The 23,282-nt window shown below is 66.2% G+C and overlaps 23 pseudogenes; all 23 read left to right on the top strand.

Annotated features, from left to right (window-relative positions):
• Positions 1 to 485: 485 nt before the first annotated feature.
• Positions 486 to 604, top strand: LOC130705202 (5S ribosomal RNA; annotated as a pseudogene).
• Positions 605 to 1,514: 910 nt separating this feature from the next.
• LOC130705388 (5S ribosomal RNA) lies at positions 1,515 to 1,633 on the top strand (annotated as a pseudogene).
• A 910-nt stretch (positions 1,634 to 2,543) lies between these two features.
• LOC130705138 (5S ribosomal RNA) lies at positions 2,544 to 2,662 on the top strand (annotated as a pseudogene).
• A 908-nt stretch (positions 2,663 to 3,570) lies between these two features.
• Positions 3,571 to 3,689, top strand: LOC130705201 (5S ribosomal RNA; annotated as a pseudogene).
• Positions 3,690 to 4,599: 910 nt separating this feature from the next.
• On the top strand, positions 4,600 to 4,718 carry LOC130705386 (5S ribosomal RNA; annotated as a pseudogene).
• Positions 4,719 to 5,628: 910 nt separating this feature from the next.
• LOC130705230 (5S ribosomal RNA) lies at positions 5,629 to 5,747 on the top strand (annotated as a pseudogene).
• Positions 5,748 to 6,655: 908 nt separating this feature from the next.
• On the top strand, positions 6,656 to 6,774 carry LOC130705199 (5S ribosomal RNA; annotated as a pseudogene).
• Positions 6,775 to 7,684: 910 nt separating this feature from the next.
• LOC130705385 (5S ribosomal RNA) lies at positions 7,685 to 7,803 on the top strand (annotated as a pseudogene).
• A 910-nt stretch (positions 7,804 to 8,713) lies between these two features.
• LOC130705118 (5S ribosomal RNA) lies at positions 8,714 to 8,832 on the top strand (annotated as a pseudogene).
• Positions 8,833 to 9,740: 908 nt separating this feature from the next.
• Positions 9,741 to 9,859, top strand: LOC130705198 (5S ribosomal RNA; annotated as a pseudogene).
• Positions 9,860 to 10,769: 910 nt separating this feature from the next.
• Positions 10,770 to 10,888, top strand: LOC130705384 (5S ribosomal RNA; annotated as a pseudogene).
• A 910-nt stretch (positions 10,889 to 11,798) lies between these two features.
• Positions 11,799 to 11,917, top strand: LOC130705117 (5S ribosomal RNA; annotated as a pseudogene).
• Positions 11,918 to 12,825: 908 nt separating this feature from the next.
• On the top strand, positions 12,826 to 12,944 carry LOC130705197 (5S ribosomal RNA; annotated as a pseudogene).
• A 910-nt stretch (positions 12,945 to 13,854) lies between these two features.
• On the top strand, positions 13,855 to 13,973 carry LOC130705383 (5S ribosomal RNA; annotated as a pseudogene).
• A 910-nt stretch (positions 13,974 to 14,883) lies between these two features.
• On the top strand, positions 14,884 to 15,002 carry LOC130705229 (5S ribosomal RNA; annotated as a pseudogene).
• Positions 15,003 to 15,910: 908 nt separating this feature from the next.
• Positions 15,911 to 16,029, top strand: LOC130705196 (5S ribosomal RNA; annotated as a pseudogene).
• Positions 16,030 to 16,939: 910 nt separating this feature from the next.
• Positions 16,940 to 17,058, top strand: LOC130705382 (5S ribosomal RNA; annotated as a pseudogene).
• Positions 17,059 to 17,968: 910 nt separating this feature from the next.
• LOC130705096 (5S ribosomal RNA) lies at positions 17,969 to 18,087 on the top strand (annotated as a pseudogene).
• Positions 18,088 to 18,995: 908 nt separating this feature from the next.
• LOC130705195 (5S ribosomal RNA) lies at positions 18,996 to 19,114 on the top strand (annotated as a pseudogene).
• A 910-nt stretch (positions 19,115 to 20,024) lies between these two features.
• Positions 20,025 to 20,143, top strand: LOC130705381 (5S ribosomal RNA; annotated as a pseudogene).
• Positions 20,144 to 21,053: 910 nt separating this feature from the next.
• On the top strand, positions 21,054 to 21,172 carry LOC130705116 (5S ribosomal RNA; annotated as a pseudogene).
• Positions 21,173 to 22,080: 908 nt separating this feature from the next.
• On the top strand, positions 22,081 to 22,199 carry LOC130705193 (5S ribosomal RNA; annotated as a pseudogene).
• Positions 22,200 to 23,109: 910 nt separating this feature from the next.
• LOC130705380 (5S ribosomal RNA) lies at positions 23,110 to 23,228 on the top strand (annotated as a pseudogene).
• Positions 23,229 to 23,282: the final 54 nt, after the last annotated feature.

Below are 23,282 nucleotides of genomic sequence, written 5' to 3'. Positions count from 1 at the left end.
GGCCGGCCGGTCACCAGGCGCAGGGAACTTTGCTCGGCAGTTGTCGTGGGGGAAAGGGTGGCCTTGTTGGGTCTAAGGGGTCGTGCCGACTCAAGAGTGGCTCCCAGTGGCTTCAGACCAACTGCCGTCGGGCAGGAGGGCCGGCCCGGCCACGGCCGTGCTTCGCCTAGAACTGTGTGGGCAGACAGGGTGGCCAATGCCCAAGGGACCGCGGGCCACGGGCCCTTAAGACCCCGGGGCCACGTCGTTGTGAGCGTCAAGCGGGATCTGGGGCGGAGGGCCAAGCGCCTATGGGCCTGGAGGGTCCCGCCTGACCTGAGCTGCGAGGTCACCCACGAGTCTGCCAACCCCGGGTCGCCGAGGACTCCTGTCACCTGCCTTGGCGGCGGCTGTGCCGTGCTGGAGAGGGTTGGCTACCGGGCTGTCGGCAAGCCCCAGCACCAGCGAAGCTGAGCCTCAAGAGGCACCCCGTGGCCCCTGCTGCCTTCTACGGCCTTACCACCCTAAACGCACCTCATCTCGTCTGGTCTTGGAAGCTAAGCAGGGTCGGCTCTGTTTACTACCTGGATGGGAGACCACCTGGGAATACTAGATGCTGTAGTATTTTTTGCCTCCCGATCTGCCTTTTCTTGTAGTCGCCGGTGCTCGAGGCTTCCTCTGCTCCTGCCGGGCACAACTTCAGGCCTCATCTACTCAAGCCTCTCCCAACACATCGTGCGCTGGAGGGGGCCCAGCCCGCCCGTCTGGCTGGACATGCCGCCAGAAGGAGGCCCTGGAAGGCAGCCACACCCCACCCTCTCCCGGGGTGGCCGGCCCAGACCCAGAGTCCGCTGTAGGCCCGGGTGAAGATCGTGAGGCCCGCGAGGCCCTGGTCCTGCCCCTGGCCGACCCCAGCAGCGCCCATCCGCGCCGCAGCCACCTGTCTGCCCGTGTGTCTCTCCAAAGCTCCCTCCAGAAAAAGCCCAGCCTCCACCGTATCACCATGGCAGGGGGCGGGAGTGGGGTCGTGGGCCGTGACCAGTTCTCCAGGTCAGCTGACCTCCAGTACCCGGAATGGTGCGTGGATTTTGGCGTGGGTGCAAGGGTGGCTTTGCTGGGGCTAAGGGGCCGTGGCGGCCCAATGGTGGCTCCCACTGGCTTTGGGCCCACTGCCGTCAGGCAGGAGGGCCGGCCCGGCCTTGGCCGGGCTGCGCCTAGCACTGCGTGGGTGGACACAGTGGGGAATGCCAAAAGGACAGCAGGCCACTGGCCCTCCAGCCTCAGAGGCCACGTCCTTGTGAGCATCGAGTGGGATCTGGGGCGGAGCCTCAAGCGCCTACGGGTCTGGAGGTTCCCGCAAGAACTGGGCTGCAAGGTCGCCCAAGACTCTGCCACCTCCGTGTCCCCGAGGCCTCCTGTCGCCTGCCTGGGCAGGCAGCAGGGCCGTGCAGGAGAGGGCTGGCCACCGGCCTGGCGATAAGACACCAGCACCAACGAAGCTGAGCCTCATGAGGCACCCCGTGGCCCCCGCTGCCTTCTATGGCCATACAACCCTGAGCGCATCCCATCTCATCTGATCTCACAAGCTAAGCAGGATCAGGCCTGGTTAATACTTGGATGGGAGACTACATGGGAATACCGGGTGCTGTAGGCTTTTTTCCCTCCCACACCACCTTCTCCTTTAGTCGCCCGTGGCCGAGGCCGGCTCCTCCCCTGCCGGGCACCGCCGCAGGCCTCACCTCCTCAGGCCCCTCCCAACACAGCGTGCGCCGGAATGGGCGCCCCCAGCCGCACTGGCTGGACATGCGGCCAGAAGTCGGCCCTGTTAGGCAGCCACACGCCAGCCGCTCTCGGGGTGGCTGGCCCAGACCCAGACTCCACCGCAGGCCCGGGTGACAGCCGTGAGGCACGCGAAGCCCTCGTCCTGCACCTGACCACCTCCGCCAGCGCCCATCCGCGCCGCAGCCACCTGTCTGCCTGTGTGTCTCTCCACAGCTCCCTCCGGAAAAAGCCCACCCTCCGCTGTTTCGCCATGGCTGGGTGCGGGAGCGAGGTCGTGGGCCGGGTCCGGTTTTCCGGGCCGGCCGGCCACCATGCGCTGGGAACAGTGCTCAGTGGGTGGCGTGGGGGCAAGGGTGGCCTTGCTGGGTCCAATGGGCCGTGCCGCATCAATGGTGGCTCCCAGTGGCTTTGGGCTACCTTCCCTCAGGCAGGAGTTCCGGCTCAGCCGCGGCTGGACTGCACCTACTACTGTGTGGGTGGACAGGGTTGGGAATGCCCAAGGGACCGTGGACCACGGGCCCTTAAGCCTTCGGAGCCACGTCTTTGTGAGCGTCGAGCGGGATCTGGGGCGGTTCGCCAAGCGCCTATGTGCCTGGATGTTCCCGCCAGAACTGAGCTGCGAGGTCGTCCAAGACTCCACCAACCCCGGTCCCCGAGGCGTGCTGTCGCCTGCCTGGGTGGGCCACAGGGCCTTGCTGCAGAGGGCTGGTTGCCGGACTGGCGGTAATTCGCCAGCACCAGCTAAGCTGAGCCTCAAGAGGCACCCCGTGGCCCCCGCTGCCTTCTACAGCCATACCACCCTAAACGCACCTCATCTCGTCTGATCTCGGAAGCTAAGCAGGGTCGGCTCTGTTTACTACCTGGATGGGAGACCACCAGGGAATACTAGAGGCTGGAGTATTTTTTGCCTCCCGATCTGCCTTTTCTTGTAGTCGCCGGTGCTCGAGGCTTCCTCTGCTCCCACCGGGCATGCCTGCAGGCCTCATCTACTCAAGCCTATCCCAACACAGCGTGCGCTGGAGGGGGCCCAGCCCGCCCGTCTGGCTGGACATGCCGCCAGAAGGAGGCGCTGGAAGGCAGCCACACCCCACCCTCTCCCGGGGTGGCCGGCCCGCACCCAGACTCCGCCGCAGGCCCGGGTGTAGATTGTGAGGCCCGCGAGCCCCTCGACCTGCCCCTGGCCGACCCGACCAGCGCCCATGCGTGCCGCAGCCACCTGTCTGCCCGTGTGTCTCTCCACAGCTCCCTCCAGAAAAAGCCCAGCCTCCACCGTTTCACCATGGCAGGGGGCGGGAGTGGGGTCGTGGGCCAGACTGGTTCTCTGGGCCGGCCGGTCACCAGGCGCAGGGAACTTTGCTCGGCAGTTGTCGTGGGGGAAAGGGTGGCCTTGTTGGGTCTAAGGGGTCGTGCCGACTCAAGAGTGGCTCCCAGTGGCTTCAGACCAACTGCCGTCGGGCAGGAGGGCCGGCCCGGCCACGGCCGTGCTTCGCCTAGAACTGTGTGGGCAGACAGGGTGGCCAATGCCCAAGGGACCGCGGGCCACGGGCCCTTAAGACCCCGGGGCCACGTCGTTGTGAGCGTCAAGCGGGATCTGGGGCGGAGGGCCAAGCGCCTATGGGCCTGGAGGGTCCCGCCTGACCTGAGCTGCGAGGTCACCCACGAGTCTGCCAACCCCGGGTCGCCGAGGACTCCTGTCACCTGCCTTGGCGGCGGCTGTGCCGTGCTGGAGAGGGTTGGCTACCGGGCTGTCGGCAAGCCCCAGCACCAGCGAAGCTGAGCCTCAAGAGGCACCCCGTGGCCCCTGCTGCCTTCTACGGCCTTACCACCCTAAACGCACCTCATCTCGTCTGGTCTTGGAAGCTAAGCAGGGTCGGCTCTGTTTACTACCTGGATGGGAGACCACCTGGGAATACTAGATGCTGTAGTATTTTTTGCCTCCCGATCTGCCTTTTCTTGTAGTCGCCGGTGCTCGAGGCTTCCTCTGCTCCTGCCGGGCACAACTTCAGGCCTCATCTACTCAAGCCTCTCCCAACACATCGTGCGCTGGAGGGGGCCCAGCCCGCCCGTCTGGCTGGACATGCCGCCAGAAGGAGGCCCTGGAAGGCAGCCACACCCCACCCTCTCCCGGGGTGGCCGGCCCAGACCCAGAGTCCGCTGTAGGCCCGGGTGAAGATCGTGAGGCCCGCGAGGCCCTGGTCCTGCCCCTGGCCGACCCCAGCAGCGCCCATCCGCGCCGCAGCCACCTGTCTGCCCGTGTGTCTCTCCAAAGCTCCCTCCAGAAAAAGCCCAGCCTCCACCGTATCACCATGGCAGGGGGCGGGAGTGGGGTCGTGGGCCGTGACCAGTTCTCCAGGTCAGCTGACCTCCAGTACCCGGAATGGTGCGTGGATTTTGGCGTGGGTGCAAGGGTGGCTTTGCTGGGGCTAAGGGGCCGTGGCGGCCCAATGGTGGCTCCCACTGGCTTTGGGCCCACTGCCGTCAGGCAGGAGGGCCGGCCCGGCCTTGGCCGGGCTGCGCCTAGCACTGCGTGGGTGGACACAGTGGGGAATGCCAAAAGGACAGCAGGCCACTGGCCCTCCAGCCTCAGAGGCCACGTCCTTGTGAGCATCGAGTGGGATCTGGGGCGGAGCCTCAAGCGCCTACGGGTCTGGAGGTTCCCGCAAGAACTGGGCTGCAAGGTCGCCCAAGACTCTGCCACCTCCGTGTCCCCGAGGCCTCCTGTCGCCTGCCTGGGCAGGCAGCAGGGCCGTGCAGGAGAGGGCTGGCCACCGGCCTGGCGATAAGACACCAGCACCAACGAAGCTGAGCCTCATGAGGCACCCCGTGGCCCCCGCTGCCTTCTATGGCCATACAACCCTGAGCGCATCCCATCTCATCTGATCTCACAAGCTAAGCAGGATCAGGCCTGGTTAATACTTGGATGGGAGACTACATGGGAATACCGGGTGCTGTAGGCTTTTTTCCCTCCCACACCACCTTCTCCTTTAGTCGCCCGTGGCCGAGGCCGGCTCCTCCCCTGCCGGGCACCGCCGCAGGCCTCACCTCCTCAGGCACCTCCCAACACAGCGTGCGCCGGAATGGGCGCCCCCAGCCGCACTGGCTGGACATGCGGCCAGAAGTCGGCCCTGTTAGGCAGCCACACGCCAGCCGCTCTCGGGGTGGCTGGCCCAGACCCAGACTCCACCGCAGGCCCGGGTGACAGCCGTGAGGCACGCGAAGCCCTCGTCCTGCACCTGACCACCTCCACCAGCGCCCATCCGCGCCGCAGCCACCTGTCTGCCTGTGTGTCTCTCCACAGCTCCCTCCGGAAAAAGCCCACCCTCCGCTGTTTCGCCATGGCTGGGTGCGGGAGCGAGGTCGTGGGCCGGGTCCGGTTTTCCGGGCCGGCCGGCCACCATGCGCTGGGAACAGTGCTCAGTGGGTGGCGTGGGGGCAAGGGTGGCCTTGCTGGGTCCAATGGGCCGTGCCGCATCAATGGTGGCTCCCAGTGGCTTTGGGCTACCTTCCCTCAGGCAGGAGTTCCGGCCCAGCCGCGGCTGGACTGCACCTACTACTGTGTGGGTGGACAGGGTTGGGAATGCCCAAGGGACCGTGGACCACGGGCCCTTAAGCCTTCGGAGCCACGTCTTTGTGAGCGTCGAGCGGGATCTGGGGCGATTCGCCAAGCGTCTATGTGCCTGGATGTTCCCGCCAGAACTGAGCTGCGAGGTCGTCCAAGACTCCACCAACCCCGGTTCCCGAAGCGTGCTGTCGCCAGCCTGGGTGGGCCACAGGGCCTTGCTGCAGAGGGCTGGTCGCCGGACTGGCGGTAATTCGCCAGCACCAGCTAAGCTGAGCCTCAAGAGGCACCCCGTGGCCCCCGCTGCCTTCTACGGCCATACCACCCTAAACGCACCTCATCTTGTCTGATCTCGGAAGCTAAGTAGGGTCGGCTCTGTTTACTACCTGGATGGGAGACCACCAGGGAATACTAGAGGCTGGAGTATTTTTTGCCTCCCGATCTGCCTTTCCTTGTAGTCGCCGGTGCTCGAGGCTTCCTCTGCTCCCACCGGGCACGGCTGCAGGCCTCATCTTCTCAAGCCTCTCCCAACACAGCGTGCGCTGGAGGGGGCCCAGCCCGCCCGTCTGGCTGGACATGCCGCCAGAAGGAGGCGCTGGAAGGCAGCCACACCCCACCCTCTCCCGGGGTGGCCGGCCCGCACCCAGACTCCGCCGCAGGCCCGGGTGTAGATTGTGAGGCCCGCGAGCCCCTCGACCTGCCCCTGGCCGACCCGACCAGCGCCCATGCGCGCCGCAGCCACCTGTCTGCCCGTGTGTCTCTCCACAGCTCCCTCCAGAAAAAGCCCAGCCTCCACCGTTTCACCATGGCAGGGGGCGGGAGTGGGGTCGTGGGCCAGACTGGTTCTCTGGGCCGGCCGGTCACCAGGCGCAGAGAACTTTGCTCGGCAGTTGTCGTGGGGGAAAGGGTGGCCTTGTTGGGTCTAAGGGGTCGTGCCGACTCAAGGGTGGCTCCCAGTGGCTTCAGACCAACTGCCGTCGGGCAGGAGGGCCGGCCCGGCCACGGCCGTGCTTTGCCTAGAACTGTGTGGGCAGACAGGGTGGCCAATGCCCAAGGGACCGCGGGCCACGGGCCCTTAAGACCCCGGGGCCACGTCGTTGTGAGCGTCAAGCGGGATCTGGGGCGGAGGGCCAAGCGCCTATGGGCCTGGAGGGTCCCGCCTGACCTGAGCTGCGAGGTCACCCACGAGTCTGCCAACCCCGGGTCGCCGAGGACTCCTGTCACCTGCCTTGGCGGCGGCTGTGCCGTGCTGGAGAGGGTTGGCTACCGGGCTGTCGGCAAGCCCCAGCACCAGCGAAGCTGAGCCTCAAGAGGCACCCCGTGGCCCCTGCTGCCTTCTACGGCCTTACCACCCTAAACGCACCTCATCTCGTCTGGTCTTGGAAGCTAAGCAGGGTCGGCTCTGTTTACTACCTGGATGGGAGACCACCTGGGAATACTAGATGCTGTAGTATTTTTTGCCTCCCGATCTGCCTTTTCTTGTAGTCGCCGGTGCTCGAGGCTTCCTCTGCTCCTGCCGGGCACAACTTCAGGCCTCATCTACTCAAGCCTCTCCCAACACATCGTGCGCTGGAGGGGGCCCAGCCCGCCCGTCTGGCTGGACATGCCGCCAGAAGGAGGCCCTGGAAGGCAGCCACACCCCACCCTCTCCCGGGGTGGCCGGCCCAGACCCAGAGTCCGCTGTAGGCCCGGGTGAAGATCGTGAGGCCCGCGAGGCCCTGGTCCTGCCCCTGGCCGACCCCAGCAGCGCCCATCCGCGCCGCAGCCACCTGTCTGCCCGTGTGTCTCTCCAAAGCTCCCTCCAGAAAAAGCCCAGCCTTCACCGTATCACCATGGCAGGGGGCGGGAGTGGGGTCGTGGGCCGTGACCAGTTCTCCAGGTCAGCTGACCTCCAGTACCCGGAATGGTGCGTGGATTTTGGCGTGGGTGCAAGGGTGGCTTTGCTGGGGCTAAGGGGCCGTGGCGGCCCAATGGTGGCTCCCACTGGCTTTGGGCCCACTGCCGTCAGGCAGGAGGGCCGGCCCGGCCTTGGCCGGGCTGCGCCTAGCACTGCGTGGGTGGACACAGTGGGGAATGCCAAAAGGACAGCAGGCCACTGGCCCTCCAGCCTCAGAGGCCACGTCCTTGTGAGCATCGAGTGGGATCTGGGGCGGAGCCTCAAGCGCCTACGGGTCTGGAGGTTCCCGCAAGAACTGGGCTGCAAGGTCGCCCAAGACTCTGCCACCTCCGTGTCCCCGAGGCCTCCTGTCGCCTGCCTGGGCAGGCAGCAGGGCCGTGCAGGAGAGGGCTGGCCACCGGCCTGGCGATAAGACACCAGCACCAACGAAGCTGAGCCTCATGAGGCACCCCGTGGCCCCCGCTGCCTTCTATGGCCATACAACCCTGAGCGCATCCCATCTCATCTGATCTCACAAGCTAAGCAGGATCAGGCCTGGTTAATACTTGGATGGGAGACTACATGGGAATACCGGGTGCTGTAGGCTTTTTTCCCTCCCACACCACCTTCTCCTTTAGTCGCCCGTGGCCGAGGCCGGCTCCTCCCCTGCCGGGCACCGCCGCAGGCCTCACCTCCTCAGGCCCCTCCCAACACAGCGTGCGCCGGAATGGGCGCCCCCAGCCGCACTGGCTGGACATGCGGCCAGAAGTCGGCCCTGTTAGGCAGCCACACGCCAGCCGCTCTCGGGGTGGCTGGCCCAGACCCAGACTCCACCGCAGGCCCGGGTGACAGCCGTGAGGCACGCGAAGCCCTCGTCCTGCACCTGACCACCTCCGCCAGCGCCCATCCGCGCCGCAGCCACCTGTCTGCCTGTGTGTCTCTCCACAGCTCCCTCCGGAAAAAGCCCACCCTCCGCTGTTTCGCCATGGCTGGGTGCGGGAGCGAGGTCGTGGGCCGGGTCCGGTTTTCCGGGCCGGCCGGCCACCATGCGCTGGGAACAGTGCTCAGTGGGTGGCGTGGGGGCAAGGGTGGCCTTGCTGGGTCCAATGGGCCGTGCCGCATCAATGGTGGCTCCCAGTGGCTTTGGGCTACCTTCCCTCAGGCAGGAGTTCCGGCCCAGCCGCGGCTGGACTGCACCTACTACTGTGTGGGTGGACAGGGTTGGGAATGCCCAAGGGACCGTGGACCACGGGCCCTTAAGCCTTCGGAGCCACGTGTTTGTGAGTGTCGAGCGGGATCTGGGGCGGTTCGCCAAGCGTCTATGTGCCTGGATGTTCCCGACAGAACTGAGCTGCGAGGTCGTCCAAGACTCCACCAACCCCGGTTCCCGAAGCGTGCTGTCGCCAGCCTGGGTGGGCCACAGGGCCTTGCTGCAGAGGGCTGGTCGCCGGACTGGCGGTAATTCGCCAGCACCAGCTAAGCTGAGCCTCAAGAGGCACCCCGTGGCCCCCGCTGCCTTCTACGGCCATACCACCCTAAACGCACCTCATCTCGTCTGATCTCGGAAGCTAAGCAGGGTCGGCTCTGTTTACTACCTGGATGGGAGACCACCAGGGAATACTAGAGGCTGGAGTATTTTTTGCCTCCCGATCTGCCTTTTCTTGTAGTCGCCGGTGCTCGAGGCTTCCTCTGCTCCCACCGGGCATGCCTGCAGGCCTCATCTACTCAAGCCTATCCCAACACAGCGTGCGCTGGAGGGGGCCCAGCCCGCCCGTCTGGCTGGACATGCCGCCAGAAGGAGGCGCTGGAAGGCAGCCACACCCCACCCTCTCCCGGGGTGGCCGGCCCGCACCCAGACTCCGCCGCAGGCCCGGGTGTAGATTGTGAGGCCCGCGAGCCCCTCGACCTGCCCCTGGCCGACCCGACCAGCGCCCATGCGCGCCGCAGCCACCTGTCTGCCCGTGTGTCTCTCCACAGCTCCCTCCAGAAAAAGCCCAGCCTCCACCGTTTCACCATGGCAGGGGGCGGGAGTGGGGTCGTGGGCCAGACTGGTTCTCTGGGCCGGCCGGTCACCAGGCGCAGGGAACTTTGCTCGGCAGTTGTCGTGGGGGAAAGGGTGGCCTTGTTGGGTCTAAGGGGTCGTGCCGACTCAAGGGTGGCTCCCAGTGGCTTCAGACCAACTGCCGTCGGGCAGGAGGGCCGGCCCGGCCACGGCCGTGCTTCGCCTAGAACTGTGTGGGCAGACAGGGTGGCCAATGCCCAAGGGACCGCGGGCCACGGGCCCTTAAGACCCCGGGGCCACGTCGTTGTGAGCGTCAAGCGGGATCTGGGGCGGAGGGCCAAGCGCCTATGGGCCTGGAGGGTCCCGCCTGACCTGAGCTGCGAGGTCACCCACGAGTCTGCCAACCCCGGGTCGCCGAGGACTCCTGTCACCTGCCTTGGCGGCGGCTGTGCCGTGCTGGAGAGGGTTGGCTACCGGGCTGTCGGCAAGCCCCAGCACCAGCGAAGCTGAGCCTCAAGAGGCACCCCGTGGCCCCTGCTGCCTTCTACGGCCTTACCACCCTAAACGCACCTCATCTCGTCTGGTCTTGGAAGCTAAGCAGGGTCGGCTCTGTTTACTACCTGGATGGGAGACCACCTGGGAATACTAGATGCTGTAGTATTTTTTGCCTCCCGATCTGCCTTTTCTTGTAGTCACCGGTGCTCGAGGCTTCCTCTGCTCCTGCCGGGCACAACTTCAGGCCTCATCTACTCAAGCCTCTCCCAACACATCGTGCGCTGGAGGGGGCCCAGCCCGCCCGTCTGGCTGGACATGCCGCCAGAAGGAGGCCCTGGAAGGCAGCCACACCCCACCCTCTCCCGGGGTGGCCGGCCCAGACCCAGAGTCCGCTGTAGGCCCGGGTGAAGATCGTGAGGCCCCCGAGGCCCTGGTCCTGCCCCTGGCCGACACCAGCAGCGCCCATCCGCACCGCAGCCACCTGTCTGCCCGTGTGTCTCTCCACAGCTCCCTCCAGAAAAAGCCCAGCCTCCACCGTATCACCATGGCAGGGGGCGGGAGTGGGGTCGTGGGCCGTGACCAGTTCTCCAGGTCAGCTGACCTCCAGTACCCGGAATGGTGCGTGGATTTTGGCGTGGGTGCTAGGGTGGCTTTGCTGGGGCTAAGGGGCCGTGGCGGCCCAATGGTGGCTCCCACTGGCTTTGGGCCCACTGCCGTCAGGCAGGAGGGCCGGCCCGGCCTTGGCCGGGCTGCGCCTAGCACTGCGTGGGTGGACACAGTGGGGAATGCCAAAAGGACAGCAGGCCACTGGCCCTCCAGCCTCAGAGGCCACGTCCTTGTGAGCATCGAGTGGGATCTGGGGCGGAGCCTCAAGCGCCTACGGGTCTGGAGGTTCCCGCAAGAACTGGGCTGCAAGGTCGCCCAAGACTCTGCCACCTCCGTGTCCCCGAGGCCTCCTGTCGCCTGCCTGGGCAGGCAGCAGGGCCGTGCAGGAGAGGGCTGGCCACCGGCCTGGCGATAAGACACCAGCACCAACGAAGCTGAGCCTCATGAGGCACCCCGTGGCCCCCACTGCCTTCTATGGCCATACAACCCTGAGCGCATCCCATCTCATCTGATCTCACAAGCTAAGCAGGATCAGGCCTGGTTAATACTTGGATGGGAGACTACATGGGAATACCGGGTGCTGTAGGCTTTTTTCCCTCCCACACCACCTTCTCCTTTAGTCGCCCGTGGCCGAGGCCGGCTCCTCCCCTGCCGGGCACCGCCGCAGGCCTCACCTCCTCAGGCCCCTCCCAACACAGCGTGCGCCGGAATGGGCGCCCCCAGCCGCACTGGCTGGACATGCGGCCAGAAGTCGGCCCTGTTAGGCAGCCACACCCCAGCCACTCTCGGGGTGGCTGGCCCAGACCCAGACTCCACCGCAGGCCCGGGTGACAGCCGTGAGGCACGCGAAGCCCTCGTCCTGCACCTGACCACCTCCGCCAGCGCCCATCCGCGCCGCAGCCACCTGTCTGCCTGTGTGTCTCTCCACAGCTCCCTCCGGAAAAAGCCCACCCTCCGCTGTTTCGCCATGGCTGGGTGCGGGAGCGAGGTCGTGGGCCGGGTCCGGTTTTCCGGGCCGGCCGGCCACCATGCGCTGGGAACAGTGCTCAGTGGGTGGCGTGGGGGCAAGGGTGGCCTTGCTGGGTCCAATGGGCCGTGCCGCATCAATGGTGGCTCCCAGTGGCTTTGGGCTACCTTCCCTCAGGCAGGAGTTCCGGCTCAGCCGCGGCTGGACTGCACCTACTACTGTGTGGGTGGACAGGGTTGGGAATGCCCAAGGGACCGTGGACCACGGGCCCTTAAGCCTTCGGAGCCACGTCTTTGTGAGCGTCGAGCGGGATCTGGGGCGGTTCGCCAAGCGCCTATGTGCCTGGATGTTCCCGCCAGAACTGAGCTGCGAGGTCGTCCAAGACTCCACCAACCCCGGTCCCCGAGGCGTGCTGTCGCCTGCCTGGGTGGGCCACAGGGCCTTGCTGCAGAGGGCTGGTCGCCGGACTGGCGGTAATTCGCCAGCACCAGCTAAGCTGAGCCTCAAGAGGCACCCCGTGGCCCCCGCTGCCTTCTACGGCCATACCACCCTAAACGCACCTCATCTCGTCTGATCTCGGAAGCTAAGCAGGGTCGGCTCTGTTTACTACCTGGATGGGAGACCACCAGGGAATACTAGAGGCTGGAGTATTTTTTGCCTCCCGATCTGCCTTTTCTTGTAGTCGCCGGTGCTCGAGGCTTCCTCTGCTCCCACCGGGCATGCCTGCAGGCCTCATCTACTCAAGCCTATCCCAACACAGCGTGCGCTGGAGGGGGCCCAGCCCGCCCGTCTGGCTGGACATGCCGCCAGAAGGAGGCGCTGGAAGGCAGCCACACCCCACCCTCTCCCGGGGTGGCCGGCCCGCACCCAGACTCCGCCGCAGGCCCGGGTGTAGATTGTGAGGCCCGCGAGCCCCTCGACCTGCCCCTGGCCGACCCGACCAGCACCCATGCGTGCCGCAGCCACCTGTCTGCCCGTGTGTCTCTCCACAGCTCCCTCCAGAAAAAGCCCAGCCTCCACCGTTTCACCATGGCAGGGGGCGGGAGTGGGGTCGTGGGCCAGACTGGTTCTCTGGGCCGGCCGGTCACCAGGCGCAGGGAACTTTGCTCGGCAGTTGTTGTGGGGGAAAGGGTGGCCTTGTTGGGTCTAAGGGGTCGTGCCGACTCAAGAGTGGCTCCCAGTGGCTTCAGACCAACTGCCGTCGGGCAGGAGGGCCGGCCCGGCCACGGCCGTGCTTCGCCTAGAACTGTGTGGGCAGACAGGGTGGCCAATGCCCAAGGGACCGCGGGCCACGGGCCCTTAAGACCCCGGGGCCACGTCGTTGTGAGCGTCAAGCGGGATCTGGGGCGGAGGGCCAAGCGCCTATGGGCCTGGAGGGTCCCGCCTGACCTGAGCTGCGAGGTCACCCACGAGTCTGCCAACCCCGGGTCGCCGAGGACTCCTGTCACCTGCCTTGGCGGCGGCTGTGCCGTGCTGGAGAGGGTTGGCTACCGGGCTGTCGGCAAGCCCCAGCACCAGCGAAGCTGAGCCTCAAGAGGCACCCCGTGGCCCCTGCTGCCTTCTACGGCCTTACCACCCTAAACGCACCTCATCTCGTCTGGTCTTGGAAGCTAAGCAGGGTCGGCTCTGTTTACTACCTGGATGGGAGACCACCTGGGAATACTAGATGCTGTAGTATTTTTTGCCTCCCGATCTGCCTTTTCTTGTAGTCGCCGGTGCTCGAGGCTTCCTCTGCTCCTGCCGGGCACAACTTCAGGCCTCATCTACTCAAGCCTCTCCCAACACATCGTGCGCTGGAGGGGGCCCAGCCCGCCCGTCTGGCTGGACATGCCGCCAGAAGGAGGCCCTGGAAGGCAGCCACACCCCACCCTCTCCCGGGGTGGCCGGCCCAGACCCAGAGTCCGCTGTAGGCCCGGGTGAAGATCGTGAGGCCCGCGAGGCCCTGGTCCTGCCCCTGGCCGACCCCAGCAGCGCCCATCCGCGCCGCAGCCACCTGTCTGCCCGTGTGTCTCTCCAAAGCTCCCTCCAGAAAAAGCCCAGCCTCCACCGTATCACCATGGCAGGGGGCGGGAGTGGGGTCGTGGGCCGTGACCAGTTCTCCAGGTCAGCTGACCTCCAGTACCCGGAATGGTGCGTGGATTTTGGCGTGGGTGCAAGGGTGGCTTTGCTGGGGCTAAGGGGCCGTGGCGGCCCAATGGTGGCTCCCACTGGCTTTGGGCCCACTGCCGTCAGGCAGGAGGGCCGGCCCGGCCTTGGCCGGGCTGCGCCTAGCACTGCGTGGGTGGACACAGTGGGGAATGCCAAAAGGACAGCAGGCCACTGGCCCTCCAGCCTCAGAGGCCACGTCCTTGTGAGCATCGAGTGGGATCTGGGGCGGAGCCTCAAGCGCCTACGGGTCTGGAGGTTCCCGCAAGAACTGGGCTGCAAGGTCGCCCAAGACTCTGCCACCTCCGTGTCCCCGAGGCCTCCTGTCGCCTGCCTGGGCAGGCAGCAGGGCCGTGCAGGAGAGGGCTGGCCACCGGCCTGGCGATAAGACACCAGCACCAACGAAGCTGAGCCTCATGAGGCACCCCGTGGCCCCCGCTGCCTTCTATGGCCATACAACCCTGAGCGCATCCCATCTCATCTGATCTCACAAGCTAAGCAGGATCAGGCCTGGTTAATACTTGGATGGGAGACTACATGGGAATACCGGGTGCTGTAGGCTTTTTTCCCTCCCACACCACCTTCTCCTTTAGTCGCCCGTGGCCGAGGCCGGCTCCTCCCCTGCCGGGCACCGCCGCAGGCCTCACCTCCTCAGGCCCCTCCCAACACAGCGTGCGCCGGAATGGGCGCCCCCAGCCGCACTGGCTGGACATGCGGCCAGAAGTCGGCCCTGTTAGGCAGCCACACGCCAGCCGCTCTCGGGGTGGCTGGCCCAGACCCAGACTCCACCGCAGGCCCGGGTGACAGCCGTGAGGCACGCGAAGCCCTCGTCCTGCACCTGACCACCTCCGCCAGCGCCCATCCGCGCCGCAGCCACCTGTCTGCCTGTGTGTCTCTCCACAGCTCCCTCCGGAAAAAGCCCACCCTCCGCTGTTTCGCCATGGCTGGGTGCGGGAGCGAGGTCGTGGGCCGGGTCCGGTTTTCCGGGCCGGCCGGCCACCATGCGCTGGGAACAGTGCTCAGTGGGTGGCGTGGGGGCAAGGGTGGCCTTGCTGGGTCCAATGGGCCGTGCCGCATCAATGGTGGCTCCCAGTGGCTTTGGGCTACCTTCCCTCAGGCAGGAGTTCCGGCCCAGCCGCGGCTGGACTGCACCTACTACTGTGTGGGTGGACAGGGTTGGGAATGCCCAAGGGACCGTGGACCACGGGCCCTTAAGCCTTCGGAGCCACGTCTTTGTGAGCGTCGAGCGGGATCTGGGGCGGTTCGCCAAGCGTCTATGTGCCTGGATGTTCCCGCCAGAACTGAGCTGCGAGGTCGTCCAAGACTCCACCAACCCCGGTTCCCGAAGCGTGCTGTCGCCAGCCTGGGTGGGCCACAGGGCCTTGCTGCAGAGGGCTGGTCGCCGGACTGGCGGTAATTCGCCAGCACCAGCTAAGCTGAGCCTCAAGAGGCACCCCGTGGCCCCCGCTGCCTTCTACGGCCATACCACCCTAAACGCACCTCATCTTGTCTGATCTCGGAAGCTAAGTAGGGTCGGCTCTGTTTACTACCTGGATGGGAGACCACCAGGGAATACTAGAGGCTGGAGTATTTTTTGCCTCCCGATCTGCCTTTCCTTGTAGTCGCCGGTGCTCGAGGCTTCCTCTGCTCCCACCGGGCACGGCTGCAGGCCTCATCTTCTCAAGCCTCTCCCAACACAGCGTGCGCTGGAGGGGGCCCAGCCCGCCCGTCTGGCTGGACATGCCGCCAGAAGGAGGCGCTGGAAGGCAGCCACACCCCACCCTCTCCCGGGGTGGCCGGCCCGCACCCAGACTCCGCCGCAGGCCCGGGTGTAGATTGTGAGGCCCGCGAGCCCCTCGACCTGCCCCTGGCCGACCCGACCAGCGCCCATGCGCGCCGCAGCCACCTGTCTGCCCGTGTGTCTCTCCACAGCTCCCTCCAGAAAAAGCCCAGCCTCCACCGTTTCACCATGGCAGGGGGCGGGAGTGGGGTCGTGGGCCAGACTGGTTCTCTGGGCCGGCCGGTCACCAGGCGCAGAGAACTTTGCTCGGCAGTTGTCGTGGGGGAAAGGGTGGCCTTGTTGGGTCTAAGGGGTCGTGCCGACTCAAGGGTGGCTCCCAGTGGCTTCAGACCAACTGCCGTCGGGCAGGAGGGCCGGCCCGGCCACGGCCGTGCTTCGCCTAGAACTGTGTGGGCAGACAGGGTGGCCAATGCCCAAGGGACCGCGGGCCACGGGCCCTTAAGACCCCGGGGCCACGTCGTTGTGAGCGTCAAGCGGGATCTGGGGCGGAGGGCCAAGCGCCTATGGGCCTGGAGGGTCCCGCCTGACCTGAGCTGCGAGGTCACCCACGAGTCTGCCAACCCCAGGTCCCCGAGGACTCCTGTCACCTGCCTTGGCGGCGGCTGTGCCGTGCTGGAGAGGGTTGGCTACCGGGCTGTCGGCAAGCCCCAGCACCAGCGAAGCTGAGCCTCAAGAGGCACCCCGTGGCCCCTGCTGCCTTCTACGGCCTTACCACCCTAAACGCACCTCATCTCGTCTGGTCTTGGAAGCTAAGCAGGGTCGGCTCTGTTTACTACCTGGATGGGAGACCACCTGGGAATACTAGATGCTGTAGTATTTTTTGCCTCCCAATCTGCCTTTTCTTGTAGTCGCCGGTGCTCGAGGCTTCCTCTGCTCCTGCCGGGCACAACTTCAGGCCTCATCTACTCAAGCCTCTCCCAACACATCGTGCGCTGGAGGGGGCCCAGCCCGCCCGTCTGGCTGGACATGCCGCCAGAAGGAGGCCCTGGAAGGCAGCCACACCCCACCCTCTCCCGGGGTGGCCGGCCCAGACCCAGAGTCCGCTGTAGGCCCGGGTGAAGATCGTGAGGCCCGCGAGGCCCTGGTCCTGCCCCTGGCCGACCCCAGCAGCGCCCATCCGCGCCGCAGCCACCTGTCTGCCCGTGTGTCTCTCCAAAGCTCCCTCCAGAAAAAGCCCAGCCTCCACCGTATCACCATGGCAGGGGGCGGGAGTGGGGTCGTGGGCCGTGACCAGTTCTCCAGGTCAGCTGACCTCCAGTACCCGGAATGGTGCGTGGATTTTGGCGTGGGTGCAAGGGTGGCTTTGCTGGGGCTAAGGGGCCGTGGCGGCCCAATGGTGGCTCCCACTGGCTTTGGGCCCACTGCCGTCAGGCAGGAGGGCCGGCCCGGCCTTGGCCGGGCTGCGCCTAGCACTGCGTGGGTGGACACAGTGGGGAATGCCAAAAGGACAGCAGGCCACTGGCCCTCCAGCCTCAGAGGCCACGTCCTTGTGAGCATCGAGTGGGATCTGGGGCGGAGCCTCAAGCGCCTACGGGTCTGGAGGTTCCCGCAAGAACTGGGCTGCAAGGTCGCCCAAGACTCTGCCACCTCCGTGTCCCCGAGGCCTCCTGTCGCCTGCCTGGGCAGGCAGCAGGGCCGTGCAGGAGAGGGCTGGCCACCGGCCTGGCGATAAGACACCAGCACCAACGAAGCTGAGCCTCATGAGGCACCCCGTGGCCCCTGCTGCCTTCTATGGCCATACAACCCTGAGCGCATCCCATCTCATCTGATCTCACAAGCTAAGCAGGATCAGGCCTGGTTAATACTTGGATGGGAGACTACATGGGAATACCGGGTGCTGTAGGCTTTTTTCCCTCCCACACCACCTTCTCCTTTAGTCGCCCGTGGCCGAGGCCGGCTCCTCCCCTGCCGGGCACCGCCGCAGGCCTCACCTCCTCAGGCCCCTCCCAACACAGCGTGCGCCGGAATGGGCGCCCCCAGCCGCACTGGCTGGACATGCGGCCAGAAGTCGGCCCTGTTAGGCAGCCACACGCCAGCCGCTCTCGGGGTGGCTGGCCCAGACCCAGACTCCACCGCAGGCCCGGGTGACAGCCGTGAGGCACGCGAAGCCCTCGTCCTGCACCTGACCACCTCCGCCAGCGCCCATCCGCGCCGCAGCCACCTGTCTGCCTGTGTGTCTCTCCACAGCTCCCTCCGGAAAAAGCCCACCCTCCGCTGTTTCGCCATGGCTGGGTGCGGGAGCGAGGTCGTGGGCCGGGTCCGGTTTTCCGGGCCGGCCGGCCACCATGCGCTGGGAACAGTGCTCAGTGGGTGGCGTGGGGGCAAGGGTGGCCTTGCTGGGTCCAATGGGCCGTGCCGCATCAATGGTGGCTCCCAGTGGCTTTGGGCTACCTTCCCTCAGGCAGGAGTTCCGGCCCAGCCGCGGCTGGACTGCACCTACTACTGTGTGGGTGGACAGGGTTGGGAATGCCCAAGGGACCGTGGACCACGGGCCCTTAAGCCTTCGGAGCCACGTCTTTGTGAGCGTCGAGCGGGATCTGGGGCGGTTCGCCAAGCGTCTATGTGCCTGGATGTTCCCGCCAGAACTGAGCTGCGAGGTCGTCCAAGACTCCACCAACCCCGGTTCCCGAAGCGTGCTGTCGCCAGCCTGGGTGGGCCACAGGGCCTTGCTGCAGAGGGCTGGTCGCCGGACTGGCGGTAATTCGCCAGCACCAGCTAAGCTGAGCCTCAAGAGGCACCCCGTGGCCCCCGCTGCCTTCTACGGCCATACCACCCTAAACGCACCTCATCTCGTCTGATCTCGGAAGCTAAGTAGGGTCGGCTCTGTTTACTACCTGGATGGGAGACCACCAGGGAATACTAGAGGCTGGAGTATTTTTTGCCTCCCGATCTGCCTTTCCTTGTAGTCGCCGGTGCTCGAGGCTTCCTCTGCTCCCACCGGGCACAGCTGCAGGCCTCATCTTCTCAAGCCTCTCCCAACACAGCGTGCGCTGGAGGGGGCCCAGCCCGCCCGTCTGGCTGGACATGCCGCCAGAAGGAGGCGCTGGAAGGCAGCCACACCCCACCCTCTCCCGGGGTGGCCGGCCCGCACCCAGACTCCGCCGCAGGCCCGGGTGTAGATTGTGAGGCCCGCGAGCCCCTCGACCTGCCCCTGGCCGACCCGACCAGCGCCCATGCGCGCCGCAGCCACCTGTCTGCCCGTGTGTCTCTCCACAGCTCCCTCCAGAAAAAGCCCAGCCTCCACCGTTTCACCATGGCAGGGGGCGGGAGTGGGGTCGTGGGCCAGACTGGTTCTCTGGGCCGGCCGGTCACCAGGCGCAGGGAACTTTGCTCGGCAGTTGTCGTGGGGGAAAGGGTGGCCTTGTTGGGTCTAAGGGGTCGTGCCGACTCAAGGGTGGCTCCCAGTGGCTTCAGACCAACTGCCGTCGGGCAGGAGGGCCGGCCCGGCCACGGCCGTGCTTTGCCTAGAACTGTGTGGGCAGACAGGGTGGCCAATGCCCAAGGGACCGCGGGCCACGGGCCCTTAAGACCCCGGGGCCACGTCGTTGTGAGCGTCAAGCGGGATCTGGGGCGGAGGGCCAAGCGCCTATGGGCCTGGAGGGTCCCGCCTGACCTGAGCTGCGAGGTCACCCACGAGTCTGCCAACCCCGGGTCCCCGAGGACTCCTGTCACCTGCCTTGGCGGCGGCTGTGCCGTGCTGGAGAGGGTTGGCTACCGGGCTGTTGGCAAGCCCCAGCACCAGCGAAGCTGAGCCTCAAGAGGCACCCCGTGGCCCCTGCTGCCTTCTACGGCCTTACCACCCTAAACGCACCTCATCTCGTCTGGTCTTGGAAGCTAAGCAGGGTCGGCTCTGTTTACTACCTGGATGGGAGACCACCTGGGAATACTAGATGCTGTAGTATTTTTTGCCTCCCGATCTGCCTTTTCTTGTAGTCGCCGGTGCTCGAGGCTTCCTCTGCTCCTGCCGGGCACAACTTCAGGCCTCATCTACTCAAGCCTCTCCCAACACATCGTGCGCTGGAGGGGGCCCAGCCCGCCCGTCTGGCTGGACATGCCGCCAGAAGGAGGCCCTGGAAGGCAGCCACACCCCACCCTCTCCCGGGGTGGCCGGCCCAGACCCAGAGTCCGCTGTAGGCCCGGGTGAAGATCGTGAGGCCCGCGAGGCCCTGGTCCTGCCCCTGGCCGACCCCAGCGGCGCCCATCCGCGCCGCAGCCACCTGTCTGCCCGTGTGTCTCTCCAAAGCTCCCTCCAGAAAAAGCCCAGCCTTCACCGTATCACCATGGCAGGGGGCGGGAGTGGGGTCGTGGGCCGTGACCAGTTCTCCAGGTCAGCTGACCTCCAGTACCCAGAATGGTGCGTGGATTTTGGCGTGGGTGCAAGGGTGGCTTTGCTGGGGCTAAGGGGCCGTGGCGGCCCAATGGTGGCTCCCACTGGCTTTGGGCCCACTGCCGTCAGGCAGGAGGGCCGGCCCGGCCTTGGCCGGGCTGCGCCTAGCACTGCGTGGGTGGACACAGTGGGGAATGCCAAAAGGACAGCAGGCCACTGGCCCTCCAGCCTCAGAGGCCACGTCCTTGTGAGCATCGAGTGGGATCTGGGGCGGAGCCTCAAGCGCCTACGGGTCTGGAGGTTCCCGCAAGAACTGGGCTGCAAGGTCGCCCAAGACTCTGCCACCTCCGTGTCCCCGAGGCCTCCTGTCGCCTGCCTGGGCAGGCAGCAGGGCCGTGCAGGAGAGGGCTGGCCACCGGCCTGGCGATAAGACACCAGCACCAACGAAGCTGAGCCTCATGAGGCACCCCGTGGCCCCCGCTGCCTTCTATGGCCATACAACCCTGAGCGCATCCCATCTCATCTGATCTCACAAGCTAAGCAGGATCAGGCCTGGTTAATACTTGGATGGGAGACTACATGGGAATACCGGGTGCTGTAGGCTTTTTTCCCTCCCACACCACCTTCTCCTTTAGTCGCCCGTGGCCGAGGCCGGCTCCTCCCCTGCCGGGCACCGCCGCAGGCCTCACCTCCTCAGGCCCCTCCCAACACAGCGTGCGCCGGAATGGGCGCCCCCAGCCGCACTGGCTGGACATGCGGCCAGAAGTCGGCCCTGTTAGGCAGCCACACGCCAGCCGCTCTCGGGGTGGCTGGCCCAGACCCAGACTCCACCGCAGGCCCGGGTGACAGCCGTGAGGCACGCGAAGCCCTCGTCCTGCACCTGACCACCTCCGCCAGCGCCCATCCGCGCCGCAGCCACCTGTCTGCCTGTGTGTCTCTCCACAGCTCCCTCCGGAAAAAGCCCACCCTCCGCTGTTTCGCCATGGCTGGGTGCGGGAGCGAGGTCGTGGGCCGGGTCCGGTTTTCCGGGCCGGCCGGCCACCATGCGCTGGGAACAGTGCTCAGTGGGTGGCGTGGGGGCAAGGGTGGCCTTGCTGGGTCCAATGGGCCGTGCCGCATCAATGGTGGCTCCCAGTGGCTTTGGGCTACCTTCCCTCAGGCAGGAGTTCCGGCCCAGCCGCGGCTGGACTGCACCTACTACTGTGTGGGTGGACAGGGTTGGGAATGCCCAAGGGACCGTGGACCACGGGCCCTTAAGCCTTCGGAGCCACGTGTTTGTGAGCGTCGAGCGGGATCTGGGGCGGTTCGCCAAGCGTCTATGTGCCTGGATGTTCCCGACAGAACTGAGCTGCGAGGTCGTCCAAGACTCCACCAACCCCGGTTCCCGAAGCGTGCTGTCGCCAGCCTGGGTGGGCCACAGGGCCTTGCTGCAGAGGGCTGGTCGCCGGACTGGCGGTAATTCGCCAGCACCAGCTAAGCTGAGCCTCAAGAGGCACCCCGTGGCCCCTGCTGCCTTCTACGGCCATACCACCCTAAACGCACCTCATCTCGTCTGATCTCGGAAGCTAAGCAGGGTCGGCTCTGTTTACTACCTGGATGGGAGACCACCAGGGAATACTAGAGGCTGGAGTATTTTTTGCCTCCCGATCTGCCTTTTCTTGTAGTCGCCGGTGCTCGAGGCTTCCTCTGCTCCCACCGGGCATGCCTGCAGGCCTCATCTACTCAAGCCTATCCCAACACAGCGTGCGCTGGAGGGGGCCCAGCCCGCCCGTCTGGCTGGACATGCCGCCAGAAGGAGGCGCTGGAAGGCAGCCACACCCCACCCTCTCCCGGGGTGGCCGGCCCGCACCCAGACTCCGCCGCAGGCCCGGGTGTAGATTGTGAGGCCCGCGAGCCCCTCGACCTTCCCCTGGCCGACCCGACCAGCGCCCATGCGCGCCGCAGCCACCTGTCTGCCCGTGTGTCTCTCCACAGCTCCCTCCAGAAAAAGCCCAGCCTCCACCGTTTCACCATGGCAGGGGGCGGGAGTGGGGTCGTGGGCCAGACTGGTTCTCTGGGCCGGCCGGTCACCAGGCGCAGGGAACTTTGCTCGGCAGTTTTCGTGGGGGAAAGGGTGGCCTTGTTGGGTCTAAGGGGTCGTGCCGACTCAAGAGTGGCTCCCAGTGGCTTCAGACCAACTGCCGTCGGGCAGGAGGGCCGGCCCGGCCACGGCCGTGCTTCGCCTAGAACTGTGTGGGCAGACAGGGTGGCCAATGCCCAAGGGACCGCGGGCCACGGGCCCTTAAGACCCCGGGGCCACGTCGTTGTGAGCGTCAAGCGGGATCTGGGGCGGAGGGCCAAGCGCCTATGGGCCTGGAGGGTCCCGCCTGACCTGAGCTGCGAGGTCACCCACGAGTCTGCCAACCCCGTGTCACCGAGGACTCCTGTCACCTGCCTTGGCGGCGGCTGTGCCGTGCTGGAGAGGGTTGGCTACCGGGCTGTCGGCAAGCCCCAGCACCAGCGAAGCTGAGCCTCAAGAGGCACCCCGTGGCCCCTGCTGCCTTCTACGGCCTTACCACCCTAAACGCACCTCATCTCGTCTGGTCTTGGAAGCTAAGCAGGGTCGGCTCTGTTTACTACCTGGATGGGAGACCACCTGGGAATACTAGATGCTGTAGTATTTTTTGCCTCCCGATCTGCCTTTTCTTGTAGTCACCGGTGCTCGAGGCTTCCTCTGCTCCTGCCGGGCACAACTTCAGGCCTCATCTACTCAAGCCTCTCCCAACACATCGTGCGCTGGAGGGGGCCCAGCCCGCCCGTCTGGCTGGACATGCCGCCAGAAGGAGGCCCTGGAAGGCAGCCACACCCCACCCTCTCCCGGGGTGGCCGGCCCAGACCCAGAGTCCGCTGTAGGCCCGGGTGAAGATCGTGAGGCCCCCGAGGCCCTGGTCCTGCCCCTGGCCGACACCAGCAGCGCCCATCCGCGCCGCAGCCACCTGTCTGCCCGTGTGTCTCTCCACAGCTCCCTCCAGAAAAAGCCCAGCCTCCACCGTATCACCATGGCAGGGGGCGGGAGTGGGGTCGTGGGCCGTGACCAGTTCTCCAGGTCAGCTGACCTCCAGTACCCGGAATGGTGCGTGGATTTTGGCGTGGGTGCAAGGGTGGCTTTGCTGGGGCTAAGGGGCCGTGGCGGCCCAATGGTGGCTCCCACTGGCTTTGGGCCCACTGCCGTCAGGCAGGAGGGCCGGCCCGGCCTTGGCCGGGCTGCGCCTAGCACTGCGTGGGTGGACACAGTGGGGAATGCCAAAAGGACAGCAGGCCACTGGCCCTCCAGCCTCAGAGGCCACGTCCTTGTGAGCATCGAGTGGGATCTGGGGCGGAGCCTCAAGCGCCTACGGGTCTGGAGGTTCCCACAAGAACTGGGCTGCAAGGTCGCCCAAGACTCTGCCACCTCCGTGTCCCCGAGGCCTCCTGTCGCCTGCCTGGGCAGGCAGCAGGGCCGTGCAGGAGAGGGCTGGCCACCGGCCTGGCGATAAGACACCAGCACCAACGAAGCTGAGCCTCATGAGGCACCCCGTGGCCCCCGCTGCCTTCTATGGCCATACAACCCTGAGCGCATCCCATCTCATCTGATCTCACAAGCTAAGCAGGATCAGGCCTGGTTAATACTTGGATGGGAGACTACATGGGAATACCGGGTGCTGTAGGCTTTTTTCCCTCCCACACCACCTTCTCCTTTAGTCGCCCGTGGCCGAGGCCGGCTC

The sequence above is a fragment of the Balaenoptera acutorostrata genome, chromosome 16 (genome assembly GCF_949987535.1).
Source record: "Balaenoptera acutorostrata chromosome 16, mBalAcu1.1, whole genome shotgun sequence".
Taxonomy (NCBI): Eukaryota; Metazoa; Chordata; class Mammalia; order Artiodactyla; family Balaenopteridae; genus Balaenoptera; species Balaenoptera acutorostrata.
Note: the sequence above shows the minus strand (reverse complement) of the source record. Positions and strands in the feature narration are given on the sequence as shown.